Raw genomic sequence first — 25,073 nt, 5'->3', positions numbered from 1 at the left:
GGGAAACAAAACCAAAAATGAACTATTGGGACCTCATCAAGGTAAAAGCCTTCAGCATGGCAAAGGAAATAATCAGCAAAACTAAAAGGCAACCAACGGAATGGGAGAAGATATTTGCAAACGACATATCAGATAAAGTGTTAGTATCCACAATCTATAAAGAACTCATCAAGCTCAACACCCAAAAAACAAATAATCCAGTGAAGAAATGGGCAGAAGATGTGCCTAGACACTTTTCCAAGTAAGACAGACATCCAGATGACCAACCGACACAAGTAAAAATGCTCAACATCACTCATCATCAGGGAAATACAAATCAAAACCACGACAAGATATCACCTCATACCTGTCAGAATGGGTCAAATTAACAACTCAGACAACAGATGTTGGCAAGGATGCAGAGAAAGAGGAACACTTTTTCACTGCTGGTGGGAGTGCAAACAGGTGCAGCCACTCTGGAAAACAGTATGGAGGATCCTCAAAAGATTAAAAATAGAACTACCCTATGACCCAGCAATTGCACTACTAGGTATTTATCCAAGGGATACAGCTGTTTCAAAGGGACACATGCACCCTAGTGTTTATAGCAGCACTGTTGACAACAGCCAAAGTCTGGGAAGAGCCCAAATGTCCATTGACTGATGAATGGATAAAGAAGATGTAGTGTGTGTGTGTGTGTGTGTGTGTGTGTGTGTGTGTGTGTGTAATTTATATAAATATATAAAATGGAATGTCACTCGAAGAAAATGAAATCCTGCCATTTTCAACAACATGGATGGAACAAGAATGTATTATGCTAAGTGAAATAAGTCAGTCAGAGAAAGACAAATATCATATGACTTCATTCATATGTGGAATTTAAGAAGCAAAATAGATGAACACAATGGAAGGGAAGCAACAATAAGATAAAAACAGAGAGGGAGACAAATGAAAAGAGACTCTTCAACACAGAGAACAAACAGGGTTGCTGGCAGGGTGTTGCATGGGGGGATGGGCTAAATGGGCAATGAACATTAAAGAGGGCACTTGTTAGGATGAGAACTGGGTGTTATATGTAAGTGATGAATGACTAAATTCTATTCCTAAAATCATTATTGCACTATGTGTTAACTAACTTGGATTTAAATTTTTAAAAAAGTGAGAAAAAGTGTCTAGTGAAGTTTAACTCCCTGTAGCCAAAGATGGGACAATTCAAGCATCCATTAGAATAGGAACAGCAGTAGACTAAAATATAAGAAATATTTTAAATCCATAAGTTAATTAACACTAGCTAATAATAAAAATAACAAGTGGTTACCATGGGAGGATGTTAGGAACCAAGTTATTATTTTGAAAAAATAGTAAGGATGAGTCATTGAACATTAATGATTATAAGTACTACAAAAATACAACCAGACATAGTGTGCCTCTTAAGAGAGGCACACATCTCATCAGCCATGAGATAGTCTTTCCAAAAACAAAACAATGAAGCCTAAATTCTATTAAGCCTCTAACCTAACTTCCAACAAACAAAATTTACAGATAGGAGCATTTTATTTAATACAATACCATGAAAAAAAAATCAGATAGTAGAAAAGCTCAGTTCAAACAAGACAGTTTCTCCAATGAATAAGTAGCAAGGGATAACAGATTTAAGGGGATTTATAGATTAAATGTACCTTAAAAGACATATTGGCCAATCACTGTATACAGAACTTATTTGAATCTTGATTAAAAAATACTGCAAAATAGTTATTACTTTTGAGGCATTTGGAAATTTGACCATTAAGAGAGTACTTGATGGCAATCTGGCATTATTATTAATTTTTCTATATGTTTTATAATGATATTATGTTCTTATGTCTCAAAAACCACACTTGTGTTACAAGAGATAGTTATAGGAAATATGATATGATGTTTGGGATTTGCTCTAAAATAATATGGTCAAGGGAAAAGTGAAGGACATAGAGATTGAACAAAATTGAACATGAGCTAACAATCATTAAAGCAAATTAGTGAACATGGGAGTTTTATGTCATTATTAAATCTATTTTTATGTATGTTAGAACTCTCCATAACAAAAAGCTTAGAAATAAAATATGTGTAGAATTAAAAATGAAATTTTAATAAGATTTAATTTATAAAATTATAAAAATTTTATCTTTGCAATAAAAGGCAACAATAGCACATAGGGTGGCAATGGGATGGGGGAAAGTGAAGTTAAAGTCATGGGTACTCCTTATCCAGGGAGTGGTAAAAAATGTCTAGTGTGGTAGATTCTAATAAGTCAAGGGAACACATTGTGTATTTATAGCATCCATACAAAGAATGTAGAACTAACAAGCTAATGGATGGAGAAAATGGAATACTAATAAAAACACCCCATATTTTACCATGTAAACACTAAGCAAAAGATGCAGTGTAGTTAATATGTGTGCATACAAATAGCATGACCTCAAAATATTAAAAAATAAGCAACTATAATAGTAAAAGAAGAAATATAGAAATCTTCAATCTTGGTTGGCATTTTATCATAGCTTTTTCATTAATTAATAGAACATGAAGAAAAATAAGTCAGTAAATATATAGAAGATTTAAATACCACATTGAACAAACATGACCTAATTGTAATATATAGAATGCTGCACCCACCAATGAAGAATATATAGTTTTTAAGTGACAGGAACATTTAGCAAATAGTTCATATGCCCAAAGGCGTTGCTGAACAAATCTCAAAGGATTGAAGCCCTGTAGTTTATTTTCTAATCATAGTAGTATTAAGTTGTAAATTAGTAACAAAATAATAATGAAAAAAATTCCAATATTTGGAAATTAAGTAATACCCTTTCTCCTGTGTGTCAGAGAAAATAATCACATTGAAAATTATACATATTTTAACTGATAAAGAAAATGCAACATACCAAACATTGTGGGTTGCAGTTAAAGCAGAAGTTATAGGGACATTAATAGACTTAAATTCTTACATTAGAAAAGAAGAAAAACTAAAAGAAGAAAGAATCTCAAAGATCCATCTGAAGGATCTAAAGAAGCAAAGTAAACTCAAAGAAATCGGAAGAAAATAAAGATAAGATCAGAATAATTGAAATAGAAGAAAAAAGACAATAAAAAAAATAGAGCCAAAAGTTAGTTCTGGGAAAAGCCTAATGAAATTGATAAAACTCTGGTAGTAATAATCAAAGAAAAATATAAGGTAGATTATTAATATCACAAATGCAAAAAGGCTAACACTAAACTACAGATATTAAAAAAGATAGTAAAAAGATATTATCAAGATGTTATGCCAATAAATTTGAAAATTTAAAGGAAATGGCTAAATTTCTTAAAAGTACACCAAAATTCCATTACACCCCCCCACACACAATTATTATTTAACCATTAAAAAATGAGAAAATCCTTTCATTTTCAACAACAAGGACGGACCTTGAGGGCATTATGCTAAGTGAAATAAGTCAGGGAAGGACAAATGTTATATGATCTCACTTATATGTGCCATCTAACAACAAAACAAAAACTTGATAGAAAAAGAGACCCAGGTCCTGGGTGGCTCAGGTGATTAAGTGCCGACTTTGATTTCATCTCAGGTCGTGATCTCATGGTTGTGAGATTGAGTCCCATGTCTGCTCCATGCCGAGCATGGGGCCTACTTGGGATTCTCTGTCTCCCTCTCTCCCTCTCTGCTCCTCCCTCACTCATACATGTACTCTCTCTCAAAATAAGTAAATAAACAGTAAAAAAAAGAGATGAAACTTGTGGTTACTGGAGGTGTGGGTTGAGGGTAGGGGAATTGGAGAAAGGTGGTGAAAATGCATAAATTTCCAGTTGTAAGAGAAGTGAGTATTAGAGATGTCGTGTACAACATGATGACTATCGTTAACACTGCTGTATGACGTACAGGCAAGGTGTCAAGGGAGGAAATCCTGAGAGTTCTTGTCACAAGAAATATTTATTTCTTTTTTTTCCCTTATTTTCTTTCTATTTAAAAATTGTATTTATGAGAAAATAGATGTTAGTTCAGTCCATTGTAATCATTTCACAGTATTTATAAATCAAACGTTCGTGCTGTATGCTTTAAACTTATATAGTGATGAATGTCAATTACTTCTCAATAAAACCAGGAAAAAGCCACAATGAGACTGGTATAATACATTTTAGAAAATCTGGATTATCTTATATCTATGAAATAAATTCGCTTCATAATTATAGACCTTTACACAAAGAACATACCAGTTAAATTCACCAGCAAATTTTTCTAAATATTTAAGGAGGAAGCAATACCAATCATATATATACTCACATTGTTAGGCCAGCATAACCTTGACCCCAAAGCTAAGAGGGGTATTCAAAGAAAGGAAATTCACAGTCCAATTTTTCTTATGAAGATAGATGCTAAAATCCTAGCCAAAACATTAGTAAATCAAAGTCAGTGATATATATAAGGGTAATATATCACTACAAAGTTGGGTTCATTCCAGGAATGCAAGTTGATTATTTGAAAATCAATCAATACAATTTACCACATTAATGGAGTATATTTGAAAAACCATATCATCCTCTGGATAGATGAAGGGAAAAAATGCTTTTGATAAAATTTGACACTCACTCATGATGCAAACTCTTAGCAAAATGTGAATGGAGCAGAACTTCCTTAATTAGATAAGTGATATCTGCAAAAAAGCTACAGCAAACCTCATACATAATGTTGAGATTGTGAATTAGAAGAGTGTTGGTAATTTCCACTTTTATTCATCATTATGTTGGAGGCTGTCACAAATTCAGTAACGTAAGAAAAAGAGAATACCTGTATAATCTTGGGATAGGTAAGGATCTGTTTTTTTAATAGGCCACAATGGTGATTCTTATGAATGCCCATTTTGGGAAACTTCATAACTGGGCTGTCTAAGATGTGATTCGCTTCTTATCTTGAGATGGCCATAACCTAAAAGTATGGAAGGTGTGAAGAGAGTGTTTCTGCTCTCTGACAGGACTCCCATTGTTGACACATCAGATTGATCAGATTGGATGTGGATTTGGCCACTGTTCTTTAAAAATTGTTTCTGTTTACAGATATTGCTTTCACCATATCTCTTAATATTTTTAATCCATCAGAAACAAATAATCTCCCATGTACCTTGTAACATCTTACTTCTATTTACCTATAATTCAATTTAAAATGTTAATGTCAGCGGTGCCTGACTGTCTCACTGGGTGGAGCATGTAACTATCGATCTCAGGGTAGTGAGTTTAAGCCCCATGTTGGGTATGGAGCCTACATAAAATAAAATAGAATAGAATAGAATAGAATAGAATAGAATAGAATAGAATAGAATAGAATAGAATAGAATAGAATTTAATGTGAATTTAATATGTTCAATTTTCTTTTGTACAGATGATGCAAATACAACTGAACCCTTTTTGCATGTCCATGGTTAGTGTGCAGCTATACATCATGGGGCAGTCAGATCATGGGCCTAGAAAAATAATTGCATATAATGAAAGTCTAGTGTAATGCATTTAGTTTCTACGATAAATGTTGCTCAGGCATCGCCAGTGATACTATTTTATTGATCTTGTTTTTGTATCTGCCCTTTCTTCCTTCTATTTTTGTTACAAAAAAATCCTGCTTCTAAAATTCAAACAGCGCATAAGCATTATAAAATAAAAGACAAAATCCCCTATACTTGCAATCCAAACCCATTCCTCAGAATTAACCTCAGAATTAAACATTTCGTCCCATACTTTTCATTTATGTACTTCTATATATTTTGCCATACTGTTTTCTTTTTAAATGTTTATCTATTTATTTTGAGAGCAAGAGAGCAAACAGGGGAAGGGGCAGAGAGAGAGAGAGGAGAGAGAGAGAATCCCAGGCAGGCTTAGTGCTGACAGTGCAGAGCTCAAGCCCAGGAACTGTGAAATCACAACCTGAGCCTAAATCAAGAGTTGGCCGCTCAACTGACTGAGCCACCAAGGCATCCCTGCCATACTGTTTTTAAAGAGTTATCAACTTGTTGTCTAAGTCTCAAAATTTAAGCATAGATACTGAGACCAAGTTTATATTTTCTGTCAAATTTGACAAGTGTGTGGTCAGTATGCTGAACTCTTATATATTTGTAATGCTCTTTTTTTTTTAAACCATGTTCTGTTTAAGAGATTAAGAGCATTTAGAAGAAGGAGTGATAACAACTAATACAGTGTAACAGTACTGTTCACTTTCTTCCCAGAGGAACATTCATACATATGCCTATGTTCTTATCGTGAGTCGTTGATAGGAGCAAGAAATACACATACCAGTACTGATGGACAATTGGTGAGGAGGTGAGAAACACAATTTACAACCTATTAGGCTAAGACTAACAATCATGTAGTTTTTTAAAAGACACTATAGATCTACACCATAAAAATTAAAAAAAAAATTGGTTGCATAAGGCATAAACATCTGACAAGGGCCATTGTGGAATATGATTAAGAATCATAACAGTTTTTGAAAGCAGAGGAGTATTATATTAAATGAGATAAGTCTCCCATTGTATAGTAGAGAAAAAGTACCAGGTTATTGGGAAGTACAGTTCATAGACCAGATCAAGTACTGCAGCTGAGTTCTTTATGTGTAAAGTATACCATAATCCCCATACTCCATTCCTTACCAACTTCTAAATATCTCTCAGATTTGTTGTATTCTTCCAGATCTACTGTTCCCATGGCAGTATAAACTATCATCACTACTGCCTTTGACTGATCTTGTATCCTCTCCTGTCCCCTTGCAACCCATTTTCCAAATGTAGCTTGAGGGAGATTTTCAAAATGCTAGTTTGATCATGCCACCAAGCTGGTGTAAACCATTTCCACCATTTGAAAACCTAACATGGCCACTGTTGTCTTCTCTTAATTGTTTTTTCACATCATGCCCTCTTAACTCTCTGAACTCCAACTACACTGCCCTTTTTCTTCCTCAAAATCAGTGCCCTCCCTACTGCCACAGGGCCTTTGCACATCTTGTTCCCATGGCCTGTTTAATTTGTTTCCTTCATCTCCACTGAGTCAATTACCTCTCCTCAGATTTCATCTTCCATGTTTTCCCTTCTACAGACTATTTCAGGCCCCTTGGTTTGGTCTGTCTTTTTGGCATCTGCCACTAACCTTTCTCCCCAGTAAGGCCATCAGTTCTGAGTTCAGAAACCATCTGTGTTTATGCCCAATTACCAACTCGGCCCAGCATGTGCTAAATGCTTAACAAATATTTGTTGAATGTATGAAAGAATGTGTATACATTTGTAAATTGAATAGGAGTTGAATTATAGCAGCTGAAGATGTTATCTGTTACTAATCATGGGGAATAACTTCCAAGGGAAGTCAAGGGCAGAAATGATGATTTTTCAAATGAAGGAACTGATACTCAGAGGGGTTAAGAGCTACTTAGTGGGAACATAGCTACTAAGTGAGAGAGCTACAATTTCAACTGAGGTTTGTCTACTAGCACCGCTGTTCCTGAGAGTGGTTACATGTATAAAGCCTTTATGTAGACAATAGGTATGGCAAATATCGTACACTCCGTCCTTCTCCTGAGAATCCATGAAGACCATTATGAATATTAAAGACAGACAATTCCTGGAGTAAGGAAATATGTTTAATTTAATATAACCCAATATCCCTTTCATTTGGTAATACCCATCAATGGAATGGAATTCTCCTGTAGCAAAATGCTGCCGTTCATTCCTTTATACATCCATTTGTCCTTCAGTTTGCTTTATCTGTTCTTATGACACTGATTATAATTCCATTGCTAAATAATTCTTTCCAAAGAAGACATTTGCCAAATACTTCCATCTAGCTAGAATGAGAAGATAATACTTACCCCTGTTCAAGATAAAACATTAAGTCTTATAAAATTAATTTGTTTTAGCTTAGGGTCAAGTGTCTGGAGACATGAACCTCACTTAACATTGTTGCTGTCACAGATATACTTATAGCTTTGAAATAATGCTCTGTTTCTCCCACATTATATAGGCTACCAAATTATACCTAATGAAGCATCACTAGAGTGGGGATAGCAATAAAAATTGGAACAGTGCATTTAGTTTTCATGCGAAAGGGGAGACATTTGGTCAAATTCAGTCCAATTACCAGTGATAAAACATACCAGTGTCACTTTCAATAATTACTGAAGAACAAGACATAACTCTAAATAATACTACATCTATTCAGTTTTTAGGCTATTTCATTTAAAAATTAATTCCTGCTAAACAGTTCTCAATACTAGGGAAATTTGCCAAGACTCATTTCTTTAGAATGGAATGTAAGTCTTGCAGGATATACATACACTATACTTCTCCAAATTCCTCATAAGTTTAAATGTATGGATTTTATGTTCTTAGGTAGAGCATTTTGCTGTGCCCTATTCCTCTATACAAGGTATATTTATATCTACATCAATATAGGTATATTGGGAAAAGTCTGCACATACCTACATGCTGACAGAAGGTAGCTTTAAGGATTTTTAGCCTAAATATGACTACATATTCCCCAAAGTCCTACAACTACGTGATTTTGAGTATGTAATAATTCAGCATGATATATGTACTTCTTGTGTGAGTAAAAAGTTAAGTTTAACTTAACTTGTTGAGCGAAAGTTTGTACAAAAATAGGGAGGAATTGAGTGTAAATTCAACTTTTTTGTTCTGAAATAACTGTAAAAAATAGAAATAAAATTTTCATTGTGTCTGATTACATGTATTCATGAAATAGGCCCTGAGGCATAAAGGAGGACTAGACATTATCCCTGCTTTCAAAGAGCCCATATCACTTCCATGTCAGAGACAAATAGACAGCTATGATCATATAGTATTGGGATTGAGTGCCATAGGAAAGGGGTGGTAAGCAGGGTGCTGTGGGAACATCTGAGGGGGCACTTGTCTCTCAAGATGAGAGAATCAAACCATGCTTCCCAGGGGAAATGATGTCTAAGCTAAGGAGTTGAATTTAGTCTTGATTCTGTGTCTCACCACTCTGGAATGCTGAAGAAATTGAGACAAGAGCCCCTGTGTCACCCTTAGTTAATTGAAAAAAGAATCTGTAATTGCTTTGTAGTAAGTAGTCTTTTATGGAAGCATTTTTGGCTGTGTATAGAAAAGAAGAAGATAATGCTGTCTTTTTCTGGCTCTTGTTTGCTTTGTCTGATTTTCTTATACTTTACTGCCTTTTTCTGTGAACCCATACAGAGCCACATAGAATTATCTCCACCCAGTTCAGTATCTTATCTTGAAGAAGGTATTTTTAGAAGTTTAGCTGAAGTGTGTTTTCTGTGTGAGGAGGTATATGTGGGAGCTGTGTGTCATCTGAGCTTTGTTGGGGTGATTGCCTAGATCTATGACCCTTTCCGCAAGAACTGTCCAAAGGGCTGGCACCTACAGCCGTGACTACCTGGTGTGACCCTGTGAATCTGGAATACCTACAGTTCATTCTTTGTAGGACATTGACAGCAGGGGCCAGTGGCCTAATGTGGTCTACAGATGTGTTTTCTCAATCAAGAAACTAAAGTAAAAACCTGGATCTCTGTTAGTACAGAGCTGAACCCCAGAAGCCGCCTGAGCTCTGTGTGTTTCAGGACCTTTTGTTGCAGGTTCTTGTCTCACACCTGGTCAGCTTCACACCTTTCATTACTTCTGTGGCCCCCACAAGCGTTTGCATTGGTAGCCCCTGATGTATAGTTTTGGCTGATTCGATGAGGTGTGACTGATCATGACTTTGGTTGGGCTCAGCAGATTTTTTTCCTCTAATCATTTTGAGGTGGCACTCAGGACATTGCTTGGTTTCCATTTAAGCTGCAAAGAGATACAAATATTTGTGTGGAAGCAGAGAAAGGACATCTAAAGGTAGACGCAGTAAGGTAAATACTCCAGAAAGAAGTAGAGACATGAGCCCCGAAGCCCCAGAGAGTGAGTGTGGTGATACTGGATCGGAATGACTTCTTACTTCCTGGCTCTGGTTCCGGTGAGGCCTGGCTACCCTTCCAGTCCTGTGTGCTATGGCATGTCTGGAATTCCTCACCGAGAATCCCATTTTACTTGAGCTCCTAAAATGGATCTTTGTTTTTTGTAACTAAATGATTCTTAGTTCAGAAGCTTTGCACCTGTTTTTTATGATATTTTTGAGTGGGAAAATGGAATTTCAGGTTTCCAGTAATTTGTCATGAATACTCTAGTTGGATTAGAACAAAGTCTTGTAATCCTCAAATAGAACAGGTATCCTAGTTGATCATGAGAAACCCCTGGACTGTGTTGAGTTAGGAGAACAAAATCTTGTCATCATGGGGAAGCATTTTGACCTTTAGAGAGCTTGGGTTCAAGCTTCCCTTAAGAAATTGTATCTATTCTTGAGTTGACATGTTGGGATTCTACTGTGAAGTGATTCTGAATAAGCTAGAAAGTTGCCTGGATTCTTGATCATGACAGTTTTTTTTTTTTTTAATTTTTAATGTTTATTTATTTTTGAGAGGGAGAGAGAGACAGAGTATGAAGAAGGGAGGGACAGAGAGAGAGGGAGACACAGAATCCGAAGCAGGCTCTAGTCTAGGCTCTGAGCTGTCAGCACAGAGCCCGACGTGGGGCTTGAACTCACAGGCTGTGAGATCATGACCTGAGCAGAAGATGGCTGCTTAACCAACTGAGCCACCCAGGCTCCCCAGTCGTGACGGTTTTTAAAAATGCATTATATTTATAAAACAGTACATTTGGAGCACAATAAACTAACATGAACCCACCCTCTAATTTAAGAGCTGTAACATTACCATTTACTTGTGTGTTCCTGCCCTCTCTCTCCTCCCTTTTCCTTGCAACAGTAACCATTGTACAGCAGGAATGAATATACACGATAAATTTTCCACATATACTTCCTTTGCTTTTCTTTTCTCATATAAAATAATTTTGCCACATTTGTGTGTATCCCTAAACAAGATATGTTTTAGTTTCTGAGCATTGTAAAAACTGGCTTTATACCATATGTCACTGCTTCCCAGCTTCTTCACATCATGGCATACGTTGCACTTGAAAATACTGCACGGTGTCTTGGGATCAATGCCATCAATGTCTTACCACAAGACTCTGTTCACTCCAGCTACTATTAATCCACAGAACAGAGGGGATCAGTATGTTAGGACCTCTGTGGGGCACACCACTTGGAAAGCTCTATGTAGTGTTCTTTCCATTTGATTTTTTGTTTCTTTAGATTTATGCACATTCCTTTTTACTGCTGTGTAATAATCCTATGTCAATATACAAGAATTTCCATCTTACTCTGTTTAGACCCCCTTCTTTACTTTTCATTTATACTGCAGATAACACTAGCATATCATGGCTTATGGAAAACTGCTGAATTTGGTTTAATGTTTTTGTAGGATTCAGAGAGGTACCTTTAAATTTTGGTTTTAAAAATCTGCTTTGTTTTAGATTGGGTCTGAGTGTAAGGCAGCAAGAGATAGAATTAATTGGATTATATAAGACACAGCCTTCTCTATTTAATCACATTATTAGGACAAAACAGCAATATGTACCAGTGCATCCACCTTCATTCAGATGAGTGGAAATTTACTGTAGGCAAGCAAACCAAGGAGCACTAAATTATGATGACTACATAATGGCATTAACACTTTTGATGGTTGATCTGAAATACACTGTATGATTATTTAGTTCAGCAATGGCAAATATATTTCACTTCGTGTTCTGAATCTATTTGGTAAGTAGTGTTCACCTGGAGTACTATTGTAAAAGTGTTTTCAGTTGCTATCAGGGTCTTTGGCTAACAACTCAGTGATGAGTTATTGATGTCTGTCCTGGTTATGAACAGTGGGACTAAGGACATATATGCCAGTATTCGCCTTCCCTAATCTTCCCATTTGCCTCTCCTTCTTGAATTATCTTGAACCCATCTTGATCATCTGAATATTGTCTAATCTGTAGCTTAACCCTTGGAGAAAACCAGATTCATAACTAAATAAAAAAGCCAGAAAGCATCACGCAGTTGTGCTCTTTTCCCTGGTCATTTATTATGGTCTCTAATTACCTGCCTCACAGGATACTTTTCTCACAAGTGTCCAAGATGTTCCACTCCTTTGGTAAAACGTGTTTTACCATCACTATTGAGCCGCAAGCTGGAAAAGAGATAAAATGCCCTTTAGTGTCCTCAGTTTCAGGGTTTTGAACTTAGCTTTACACAGACAGATCTTGTCCACTGTAATTTAAAACAATTAGAGCCACAAAGCTTCTTTAGAGTTTCTAGAACCTATTAAATGTTATTTTAAAGATAACATCTCTTCTTGTCCTTCATTTTTGAATGCTTGGTCAGGAAATGGTTGTAAAAAGCTTCAAATCCCAATTGAATAATGCGTTCTCAAAAGTAGCTGCCAAGTGTAAATACCACTGATATACATCCATGCATATGATAGTATATAAATAACCAGGAAAGCATAGCAAAGGTCAATCAATTATGTATAGGTCAGAATGCTTTCCATCTGGATTGTCATTTTAGCAAATGACATCATGTGTCCTTTGGAATCTATTGTGAAATGTGGCTTGAGTCATTATAGATTGGCTCCTTCTCTGGGTTACCCGGATGGCAGGGGTGAGGCTCAATAAATATATTGGACTCGGCAGGAGCAGATTTGCATAATTGGGGTGTAGTGATGAAGGCTTCTTATTCTAGAGAAAACCTTTGGGCCCTTTCCACCAATTTCTACTTTTTTTTTTTTTTTTCCTTCTTGGTTGCTTTTTTTTTTTTTTTTTAAGAACGTGAAGACAAAAGAGTTGGAAATGAGCCAGATGCCCTTTATATAACTGCAGTGGATATCTTTCCATGAAATTGCCAGCAGGGAATCAATAGTAATAAATCTGGTACCCTTCGAATCTCTTTTAACTTTACCACTGCTCTTCTGGAATGGGGCTACATGGACCATGTAAATTTAGTTTATAATTTCTACTTGATCTGATGAGGAGTGGTCTCACCAGACAGACTGCCAGGCTCTAGAGTGACTGGCAGGATGGGATGTTGTATGGGATGGGAAGGGATGTTGGCCTTTTCCAATTGGCACAACAGGAGTTGTATTTAGCATATAGACCAAGTGATGAAAGCAGCTGCCAAGTCTAGTCATTTCTGATTAGTCAGGGCTCGAGGAGGTAAATGTTACTTGACAGAATTTAATGTGTGATCTTTCCCTCCCTTCAGGGTATTTTGAAAATGTTAAAAAGTTGTTGTTGTTGTTTTTAAATAGGATGACTTATAATGAAGGACTTAGAGTCAAAATTGATGTCATGTTTTACAGGCATTTATAGTTGAAATCTTTGTTTCGTTCTGAGATCTTGGAAGGAAGAAGGCTTGGGAATCTTTAGGAATGATAAAAGGAAATGGCCTTTGCCTGAAGAGAGCTTAGTCTATTGGGAAGACAGACATGCAAACAGATTCACATGCTATAAAATAATAGCTGCTCTCATAAGGTATATGTGTAAATCCGGGCAAGACTGGATTTCTGTCACTTACCTATATTATCCATTACTTATTTATTTGGGCCCTGAATGGCTGAGAAACATGCCTATGCTTATTCTTATTATCAAAGTATTTTTGAGGGTGAACTTTCAATTTTCAAGGTAGCTAATCTGTGTTTTGGTGATTCAGAGGCAATGTGGCTGCCTTCTCTTGGAATGGTACTTAATGTTCTGTGCACAACCCAAAGCCTTAACTTTAGTTTAGTGAAACTCTATAGATTCCTGGGGACTATTCTTTGATCGTGTCTACATGGATACCGAAACAAATGCGAAGATGAATATAAAGATCAAGTTGTAGTTGTTTCTTGTGGTAACTAACAACTGATTTACAAGGTTTTATCTTCTCTCCCCACTATTATCTTTGAGATTGTTATCTGTGGTCATGGATTGATCAGCTCATTCCAGGGTGGTATGGGGAGGTAAACCAAAAAGGGGCCCATCTGACCATTTAGCAGACTTCTGCTTAGATCTCATTTTATAAAATCACTCCTAGTTGTAAGGGGTCCTAGAAAGAGGAGTTGTTAACAGAAACTGGGTTGCCCAATCGATGATTGCCAAACTTCCTTATTATCCAAAGATAACCATTGTCAATAAATGTGATAATACTATATCTACTATTTTTGCAATGTATTTTCCCTCTCAATAATATCATGAATCTTTTTTCCGTGTTATTAAATATTCTACCACGTATTTTTTTTTAAAAAGCTTATTTATTTATTTTGAGAGAAAGAGACAGAGAGAAAGAGAGAACTGTGGGGGAGGGGCAGAGATGGGGACAGAAGTTCTGAAGCAGGTCCTGAGCTGTCAGCACAGAGCCTGATGTGGGGCTCATGGGACTCCAACTCACGAACCTTGAGATCATGAACTCAGCCGAAGTCAGACGCTTAACCGACTGAGCCACCCAGGCTCCCCTACCACACAATTTTTAATGTCTACCTAACAGTCTACTTTATGGCTGTACCAGAATTAACTTAAACATTCTTCTTTTGTTTGAAATTTAGAATTTCCAGTTTTTACTATTATAAATAGTACAGGGGTAAATATCCTTGTCTTTTTCAGAACTCTTTTGACGTTTTTTCTTCCATTTTGATTCTTCCTTTAAAAGAAATCAGGAAATAACAATGATATAAGTAAATACTTAGGAACTCTCTTCGAACAGAGTCTGGAGGGGAATTATTTAATATCTCAGATAACTTAAGATTATTGTATAGGACACAAAATATCTTACTGATTTGGTAAAATCAGAGAAACAATTGGTAAATCCAGACATAGGAGAGAGAAGGAGGGAAGCGACCTGTCTTCTCATGGAATCAATCAGCTGAGTTGGTTGAATTAAAATGGCTTAATGAGGGGCGCCTGGGTGGCGCAGTCGGTTAAGCGTCCGACTTCAGCCAGGTCACGATCTCGCGGTCCGTGAGTTCGAGCCCCGCGTCAGGCTCTGGGCTAATGGCTCAGAGCCTGAAGCCTGTTTCCGATTCTGTGTCTCCCTCTCTCTCTGCCCCTTCCCCGTTCACGCTCTGTCTCTCTTTGTCCCAAAAATAAATAAACGTTGAAAAAAAAAATTTAAAAAAATAAATAAATAAAATGGCTTAATGAGTTTTACAGGTCCGGTTAAGGGGATCTGGCAGTATGTTAATTTTCAGAATACCTTCTGCCTGAAAGTATATTTTCATCTGATAGCGTGTTTCCTTTTGTACAAAGGTTGTCAAATGAGAGTGTGAAGGTAGCTCCTCTCACAACTCACCTGGCAGAATGTATCATAGGCGTGTTGAGGTTGAAAGGCTGGTACCCACAGCAGCTAATAGCAGAGGCTGCAGGGAGGTGTAGCTTACAGAAGAGTAAAAGGGGAAATGTTGACACAGTCCACTGCCACCCCCACCCCATCACTGCTGTGGTCTTGAGTGTGTGGGGGGTGCCTTTCCTTGTTCGAGAACTAAAAGTAGATCAGCAAAACTGAGCATAGGGCAGAGAGTTTTGGTACTTGCTGAGTACATTACCTCTTATAACAGAGTTTTAAATGTCAATGCTTTTTCTAATGTATATGAGGAATCCTAATTGAAAAGCGGGCCCATATGCTTAGACTATATCTAGCTCTGTTTCTTTTTTTAATACTGCAAAATAAGGTTAATTTTTATGGTGAATATTTTATGGCTCGCTTTCTGTTATGTGCCAGACAAATTGAAGGCAATGGAAACTGATGGGTGCTGAAGATAAAAGAGCAGTGTTGACCTTTTGGTAAATCATTCATCATACTGCTTCATCTGTAAGTGGTTTTCCAGTTGTAGCTCATATTTGCTAATCACTACATTTGACTCTCAATTCTACAGGGGCTGATTGTCTTGTTGTGGATTGCCTTTTCTTTTCTTCCCCCCCCCCCCCCTTTTTTTAACTTTGGTTATTGTTATTATAGCTATTTTATTACTATTAGTTCCTCCACCAGAGGGGGCTTGTGGGCAGAGAAATACAGTGGGAATTAATAATTCAGTCTCTTTTTGCCTGTCTTCACTGACTTTTAAGGTTTTTCGTTAATGGCTGAGAGGTACTTTCAGCATTGCATTCACCTCCTTGTTCTTGTTGCCAATGAAATTAAATTACAAGTTGACTGTCTTTGGCGATGACCACAGAATAGTTAACTGGTGGTAATGGTTTAGCACCAGGATGATTTTTGGCTTCCGTGTTGATCAAAGTCCTGTTGGGGAAACCAGAAATGAGAGTAAGAATAGCCTCTTTAATCCTGGGTCAAATACTGGAAAATATGGAATTTATTATGGTGGAAGATAAATTTGATCCTGGACCCAAAGGTGATCCAAGACTGGGCATCTGATAGAATCAACTTCACCAGCATTGTGGGAATGTATGGTTCTTTATTTCTTGATACTTCTAACTGACTCTGGCCATCACTAGAGTTCAGAAGTGTATTCAATAAAGAAGACCCTTTAAGTCTGGATCAGCATACAAGATATGGAGGACAATATGGACATGTTTGTCATCTGGTCTAGGCAAGAGAACATTTACAGAAAATATTTTGCCTTAAGACCCAGAGAAATTGACCCTTGTCCACTAGGGAATCCAACCAGTTAATAGTGCTGTGCTGATTAACCCCACAGAGGTTGTTTCTTAATTTTGTATTTTAGGGTTTATTAAACTAGGGATTGTGTCCCTTCTCTGGGGACAGAGAATATTTTAATATTTTGATTACAATTAAAATGGAAATTGGAAACACTAAGAGACAGAAACTAATCAGAAGTGTTTCACTCTTCCTTTATTCCCAGTCACTTGCAGTGTCGACCAATATCCAGATATTACCTACACTCTGCCTATCTGCTTGAACCAGAGATTCCTGCACTGGGTGAGTGGTCCTTGGCCTAGATTGGCATTGCCCATTTGATTGATGAGGGCAGTTTGACAGAGTTGTTGCTAGTTATGTTGGTACTGAAACTCTAAGAGCATGACTACAATTCCATTCTGGAAGTCTGTGGTGTGTGGTGGGGTGGATGTGGGGGTTCATGACCCTTTTTTATTATTTTATTAAAACACTAATTATAGTTTTATGACTGCAACCAATCATAATACTTTTACCTTATTTTGGATAACAAAGAACCAATGTCTTTATACTCTTTTGTAAAAACGCAAAAAAGCAATAAATACGATTTCTAAAAAACACCATCTTTTAACAGGGAATTCTCAGAAGTCACATTTTTTTCTTTCTTTGTTAGAGATAGAAAGCCAGTCTTTGGGGAAGGGGCCCTTAGGTCCCAGAGGAACAGTCAATAGTGATAGTCTATTAATACCAGATTGTTCTTATAGGAAGAAATCATTTTTACATGGTGGAGACATTTTAATCTTTAGAAGATTTTCTCAAGTGTCTTCCATAATAGTATGGTCCAGAAGTTAGTCTGGGAGGAGGCAGAAATGAATTAAAATGGATTTTGGGGATCTTGCTTATTGAAAATGTTAATGCTGTCAAGCATGACTTATCTTACCTTCCTTCTCCAGACCCACAAAGTTAACTAGATTCATATCTATCCTGTCCCTTTTCCTCAAGACCCAGAGATTAAGAAGAATTTCCTGCCTCTTTAAACTAATTTGTGAATGTTCCCTTCACCTTTTACTCTTCTCCACCATCCAATAAGGTAACCTCTAGCCACGTGTGGCTCTTTACATTCAAACAGATTTAAATTAAACAAAGTAAAAAATTTATTTCCTTAGTCACACTAACCTCTTTTGAAGGACTTGATAGGCATTGGTGGCTATTGGCTGTCTTATTGGACATCATAGATATACAACATTTCTATCATCACAGAAAGTTCTGTAAGTGCTGCTCTGATACTCTTAGATATCCACCTAAGGATATCTCTCACCCTCTCATGTGGCCACTGTTTTTTCTCAGTGTCTGAAGTGGACATGGTGTCCTTCATCTCTGCTGTCACTTACAGACAACTTCTTTTCTCTTTATCCACAGAAGCACCCTCAGGGGAACCTGGGTGGCTCAATTGGTTAAGCGTCCAACTTCAGCCCAGGTCATGATCTCACAGCTCGTGAGTTCGACCCCTGGGTTAGGCTGTGTGCTGACAGCTTGCTCAGAGCCTGGAGCCTGCTTTGGATTCTGTCTCTCCCCCTCTCCTCTGCCCCTCCTCTTCTCACACTCTGTCTCAAAAATAAATAAACATTAAAAAAAAGAAAGCAGGTGCCATCAGATAATCCTACTGCCTAGTTATTGAAAAATTTACCCCCAGCTCACTGACTTTATGCCCATCATCTCCTGCCTTCGTTGTTGGTGAAAATATCCACATAGAAGACTCTTCTCTGGCCTCCCAGTTCCTTCAGTTTCTCACTGGCAAATGTCTTTTTTTTCTGCCTATTGGTCATTTCCCAGGCCAGTGGCCCTCAATCTAGGAGGCTTCCCTCTTCTAGAGGGCATTACAATTGTAAGGAGAGATTATTTGCAAATGTAAGAAGTACCACTGGCCCTTAGAGGGCAGGAATTAAGGATACCAAATGTATTTCAGGACCAGGGACAGTCCTACATAATGCAAAATTGTTGCATCCCCAATGTCATAGTGCTCTTGTTAAGAAACATGGTGCTGACCTTCAAAATGCATTTCAAAGCATTTCTCTTTCCATCTGTCTTTCCAAGGATGCCACCTCATGTGCCCACAACATTCCTGTTCCAATAGGAGTTTCTTGACTCCTTAGGGCCTCCAATCTATTGACCTACTGCTTTCATGTACTAATGATTATCCCTCTCGTGCCCTCATTTCCCTCCTCACCCAGTTTAGGTGCTGTGATTAATCTCTCCTTTGTCATCTCTGTCATCCTTGTCTGGCATAACTTTTTTTTCTTTATTTTTAATTTTTATTTGATTTAAGTTTTTAATTTACATCCGGGTTAGTTAGCATATAGTGCAACAATGATTTCAGGAGTAGATTCCTTAATCTTCTCCCATTTAGCCCATCCCCCCTCCCACAACCGCTCCAGTAACCCTCTGTTTGTTTCCCATATTTAAGAGTCTCTTATGTTTTTGTCCCCCTCCCTGTTTTTTTTTTTTATTTTTGTTTCCCTTCCCTGATGTTCATCTGTTTTGTCTCTTAAAGTCCTCATATGAGTGAAGTCATATGATATTTCTCTTTCTCTGTCTGACTAATTTCGCTTAGCTTAATACCCTCTAGTTCTATCCACGTAGTTGCAAATGGCAAGATTTCATTCTTTTTGATTGTGTCTGGCATAACTCTTGACTTTCACTGAGCTTTCTGTCCACTTTGGGCCTGAGTGCAGATGGATGGAGAACAATGCTAAGTCTTATGGACTTACTTTAAATTTATGTGCACTAATTTCAAGTAGATCTTCTGCTCCACTTGGCAGTCCTGCCTTATTCACTTAGTACTTCTATTCTCTGAGACAAGTAATTTACACCTTTACCTGTACCTCAAACCTCTGACACCCATCCCCAGTTCTCCCATTCAGCTGACACCCTTATTCCATATTTAACTGGGGAAATAGAAACCATCTGAGCAAACCACCTCACCTCCTCCAGCAAATTTGCATTCCTTCCTGTTTCCAAATACTGGTAAAGGTTCTTTTAATTTGCATGCCGTTACTACTCTGAGCCATATGATGATTCAATTCTCTTACCACTTTTCTCTATTTGAAAGATCTGGAAACCTTCTTTTGTACAGTGCCCCATAACATCATTTGGCTTTCGTTTGATATAAACACATCATTTACATATTAATTCTGCCTTTGTTCTTTTCTCATTAATCCATAACAATTAAAATCGACCATTACTCTGCCACACTATGAGTTTTTATGATGTCATATCAAAGTCTCCATTAATTAAATAACTTCAGAAATTAAAGCCTTATTTGATGACAATATCTTTCAGTTGCAAATCATCTCCACTAAAGGGCACAATGGCAGACTTGGGACAATTTTAGTATTAGGACACACCAACCGAACAGCCAGATGTGCTTACTGACACATTGAAAGTTAAAAGCTGTCACTTTGGGTGATCGTTTGGTGCCAGTGACACTGAGAACAGAACAGAGTTGATGAGGGGAAAAAAGGACACACTCAGGCACTGCTATTGGAAAGCACAGCTCAATTATCAGGTTGTCATTTAGATTTTGTGGAATGTTCATTGGATTGAACCACAAATTACAATAAAAAGTCCTTCCAGAATGTTTGGAGCTGTGAGACTATGTCGTTGGATTTCAGTTTGAGAGACACTGACCTGCAGGGTAAAGTTCAAATTTCTTAGCTTAAAATACAAGGCCCTCATTTAATTGGAGGGTGAATTGGAGTGGAAGGGAGTTAGATTAAGACAGTGAGAGAGAAGTTATTAACGCAGTTTTCGGGGTAAGAGATGAAGAGAGCTGGAGTGAGGAAGAAGTGTAGGAAAGGCAGAGACAGAATCAGAGCTGCATTAGATAGAAATGAAAAAAATAATAGGGGAGAGGGACATACAGCCACATCAGAGGTGGATGGCAAACGGACTCTTTTATATTCATGTTACAGGTAAGGAAATAAAATAGTGGATTGGACATCTTAATTTGGATGTTATTTATAAGTTTTTAAATAAGGATTTTAGCTTAGTTTAAAAGGATATTTTTTTTTTAATTTTTTTTTTTCAACGTTTATTTATTTTTGGGACAGAGAGAGACAGAGCATGAACGGGGGAGGGGCAGAGAGAGAGGGAGACACAGAATCGGAAACAGGCTCCAGGCTCTGAGCCATCAGCCCAGAGCCTGACGCGGGGCTCGAACTCACGGACCGCGAGATCGTGACCTGGCTGAAGTTGGACGCTTAACCGACTGCGCCACCCAGGCGCCCCAGTTTAAAAGGATATTATCGTTTTTTTTTAAAATAAGGATTCACTACCTTATAGCTTTAAGAGAATATAGTTTGCTAATGTGTCTAAATGACTTATCAAGAATAGCTAAATTATGAGCATCAGCTAGATAGAGCAGTACTGGCTGTGGTGTACTTGATATGTTTAGATAATCCCTAATTCTGGGGAAATTGTAGATCAATTTGATGGTTGAAATAAGGCCAAATATGTAGGAATCATAATAAATACAAAAATGCTTAATTTTAGCTGTCAGTAGACAAAGATTGTTACGATGGATGGGGAAGGAAGACAGCTATGTACTCTTTATAGACTATTTACAAGGGATACCCCTATTATGGATGGGACGATTGAAAGAAAACAGATGGAAATTGACATAATATTCCTTGCCAATACCTTTCAAAAGAAAGCGTGGATGATGTATTAATATCAGACAAAATGTGCTTTAAAGCAAGAAGTATTATTATGGTTACAGAGAGTTATTGTTTAATGATAATAGAACAATTCACCAGGAAAATATATTAATCCTGGAGCTACATTACTGAGCAGCATCATTTCAAAAATATATAAAATAAAAATTGACAGAATCATCATAAGATATTGAGAATATAGGTAATTATAATCAGGAAGATCTAAACATTTTCTCTCAGACACTGATAAGTCAAATAAAGTTAAAAATTTAGAAAGGATAAAGAAGATTTAAAAAATATCACTGGTTAGCTTGGTCAAATGGACATTTACAGAGCTTAGAATTCCATTAGCAGAGAATATTTGTATGTAGAAAGCCTGAACATTGATGGATACAAATTCTATCCCACAGAAGAAAAAATTTAGAGGCCAAAAACCAGTAGACACCAAAATTTCATACATTTGAAAACTCAAGATCATACTTTCAAATGTTTTTTGAGTCATAGAAAAGTGATGAGAGAAATTGGTAGATGCTTTATTTCAAATCTTATGGGGTATAGTTAAAGGGGTACACAGAAGGAAATTTATAGATTCACAAATTTATATATTAGAAATAAAGGAGAGGCACCTGGGTGGCTCAGTCAGTTAAGCGTCCGACTTCAGCTCAGGTCATGATCTCACGGTTGATGGGTTTGAGTCCCACGTCGGGCTCTGTGCTGATAGCTCAGAGCCTGGAGCCTGCTTCAGATTCTGTGTCTCCCTCTTCCTCTCCCCCTCTCCCACTCATGCTGTGTTTCTCTCTGTCTCAAAAATAAATAAACATAAATTATTTTTTAAATAAAAATAAATACAGGAATGCTGGTTATCAGTGAGTTAAGCATTCAACCAAAAAGGTATAAATAGCAGAGTAAACCCAAATAAAGTAAAGGTAAGGGATAATATAAAATATTAAAACAAACAAAATAGAATACAAAAGGAATAGTAGAAAAGATCAACAAAGTAAAAGATGATTCTTTGAAAGATTCTCCAAACACATTCACATCTGGCAATCTTGATCAATTACAGAAGCAGAGAGAGAGAGAGAGAGAGAATACAAATAGTATTAAAAATGAAAAGGGAGCCCTAAATATAGACTTACTAGACAATAAAAGTCCAAAAGAATATACTATGAATAACTTGATGGTACTATATTTGAAAACATACATTCCAATAAATAAGGGTACTCAGTATCCAGATGATAATACACATCCTAAGCTTATGTCCCAACAAGAGACATAAGAAACATGATATATAACTTGAGTCTGGTGCTTTATCCATCCTGACACACCTCCTGTCTAGCTGAGTTGAGTTTGAGTCTGGCTTCCTAGAATAAAAAATCATTCATTCGTACAACAAATATTTATGAACACTTATTGTCTAGTTGGAATTGTGGTGCTGCTAGCTTATACTTTCATGATGGAGGTACATGTTAAACAAGTCAATACAAAAATAGATATTCACCATTGTGATAGTGCAGTAGAAAAGGTAAGAGCAGTTTAACCAGGAACCTAATCTCATTAGGGCAAAGGGCACATTAGCAAAGGTTTCCTGAAAAAGTGACATTGAAGCTGTGTCCTAAATTGTGAGTAGGAATTATCCAGGCCAGGAAGTGGTACGGAGTCCAAAGACATAGATCATAGAGTGAGACAGTGGAAAGGTATGAGATTCCATTTTGGTAATTGCTGTTGGAATATGGTAAGGGTTTGCATGAGCCAAACGCATTAAATTCAGACATCTCCGTAAAACACAAACACTTGGTTTCATTTGTTAATAGATTTATGTAAATGCTTAAGACTATGATCTGTAGAGAAAGTGTGAAACTGTGGATGGGAAGGAAATAAACCAGCTTCATTCAGAATAGTGATTGCTTCTAGAGAGGGGAGAGCAGAGGACTTCTACATCCATCCCTTGTTAATAGCATTGGATCAAAGGAAGTATGAAGTTAGCCGCAGTCGTGTGTTTGCTAAGTTCTTTATTTAAGTGTTGGCCTTATCTGCAGTGGAGCCCTTAATTATAAAACATCAGACAGGAAGTGAAACTAAGAGATGCCACTAAGGTGGTTTATACAGTACTACTCAAAATGGGAAGAGGGAGGTGCTGAAATTTGAGAGTAAGGGTTTAGAACTGCCCTGTCCAACACAGTAGCCACTAGCTGCATATGCCTATTGAGTACTTGAAATGTGGCCAATGTGAACCGAGGCGTGCTATAAGTATAAATTCTACACTAGATTCCACAGATAATATTTAAAAAAAGAATGCAAAACACCTCCATAATATTTTCACAATATAAATATAATATGTTATTAATATAATAATTGTGTAATATGTTGAAATAAGATTGTAGATAATATTGAGTTACATGAAATATTGTTAAAATTAATCTCACCTGATTCTTTTTACACTTTTTAATGTGGCTCCTGCAAAGTTTACAATCACACAAGTGGCCAAAATCATATACCTATTGGGCAGTGCAGCTTAGAAATTTTGTAGCAGTTTGGCTTTGCCACAACATCCAAGTGCCTCTTTTAATTGGATTTTACAAATCGTATCATCAACCCGCAGCAGATTGGAAAGGGAAAGTACAATCAACTGGTGTTATGTCACAGTTTGCAAAGTTCTGCTTTAAACCATTCATATCTTCAAGGGTGCTTTTAGCTGCTGTGCTTGCTGTAGGAAAATGTATTTATTGTCAGTTTCTCAGAGCTCTGTGAAATAGTCTTAAGGAAGTGACTGTTAAATTTCTTTGGACCCTGAGTATGAGAAAAGTGATTGATAAAGATTTGCTCTCAGATTTGCTTGTATTTATTTTCCATTACATAACTTGTATATTGGAGTTAGACCATTATAATGACTATTGTAAATAAAACACTTTTTAAAAAGTCCAATCGGAGGATCTATTTGGCATCAGCTAGTGGTTATTTTAAGAATTAAATAACAGAGGATGGGGAAGCTGATATCTCAAATTAGTTACATTGCAGCATTGATAATATACTTAAGTAATTGTCTTCCTTAGGTTTTGTTCTATAAAATGGACTTATTTTCATCGGAATGGACTAGTTAACATTGGACTTCGAGTTTGGCACATGTGAGCTTGTGATTTACAGGGCAATTTTTCTCATCAAAACCTGGGCAGAACCATTTATTTTAAAACCAATATTTATTTTACAATGGGAAGATGGAGCAGATTAAAGGCGCATAAGACCATGATAAATCACCCAATCTTTATCCCATAGAAAATCTTTTAAATGGCTCTTAAAGTAATGGCAGTTAAACAGTCTCCTACAGTTTGTATGTGGATGGTTTTCTAGCATATGGTATAGTCATGTAGATTAAAATCTAATTAACAAGGAATTTATAAATTTCAGATGTGGTCTACGTGATTCTTTTTCAAGAAAAAGTTAAGTGTGTTTTTTTCTTAGCCAGGTTTCTGAGTCTCGCTCATGAGTAAAGAGAATCTAGTATGAAATTTTTAGCTGTTTCAGATCAAAGACCCAAGAAATGAAATCTCTTTTAGTTTTTCATTTAATAATCAATTTTTATTTCAAAGTTTAAGAACATGTATATTCATGTTTATTATAGATTATTATGCAAGAAAGGACTTTTTATAACTTATCTTATTTTGTTTTAGTTCCCATTTATATGAATTTCTGTAGTTAAAAATAATGGAGCTACATTTCTCTGATAGTGTTTTTTAGTACTATTCTAATTATAAGTGAAGTTATGTCCCATAGAACCTCTGGACTGGTTAAAGA

At 36.7% G+C, this 25,073-nt stretch overlaps 1 protein-coding gene across 1 annotated transcript in view; it reads left to right on the top strand.

The window, feature by feature from the left end:
• FHIT (fragile histidine triad diadenosine triphosphatase) overlaps positions 1-25,073 on the top strand; it is a 1,435,036-nt gene that overhangs the window by 244,193 nt on the left and 1,165,770 nt on the right. The window contains exon 3 of the mRNA XM_030307140.1: positions 16,802-16,878. The gene's annotated coding sequence lies outside the window, so the exon portion shown is untranslated. The remainder of the gene's footprint in view (positions 1-16,801; positions 16,879-25,073) is intronic.

This window comes from Lynx canadensis, chromosome A2 (assembly GCF_007474595.2).
Source record: "Lynx canadensis isolate LIC74 chromosome A2, mLynCan4.pri.v2, whole genome shotgun sequence".
Classification (NCBI taxonomy): domain Eukaryota; kingdom Metazoa; phylum Chordata; class Mammalia; order Carnivora; family Felidae; genus Lynx; species Lynx canadensis.
The sequence above is the reverse complement of the archived record's forward strand: the minus strand, read 5'-3'. Positions and strand labels throughout refer to the sequence as shown.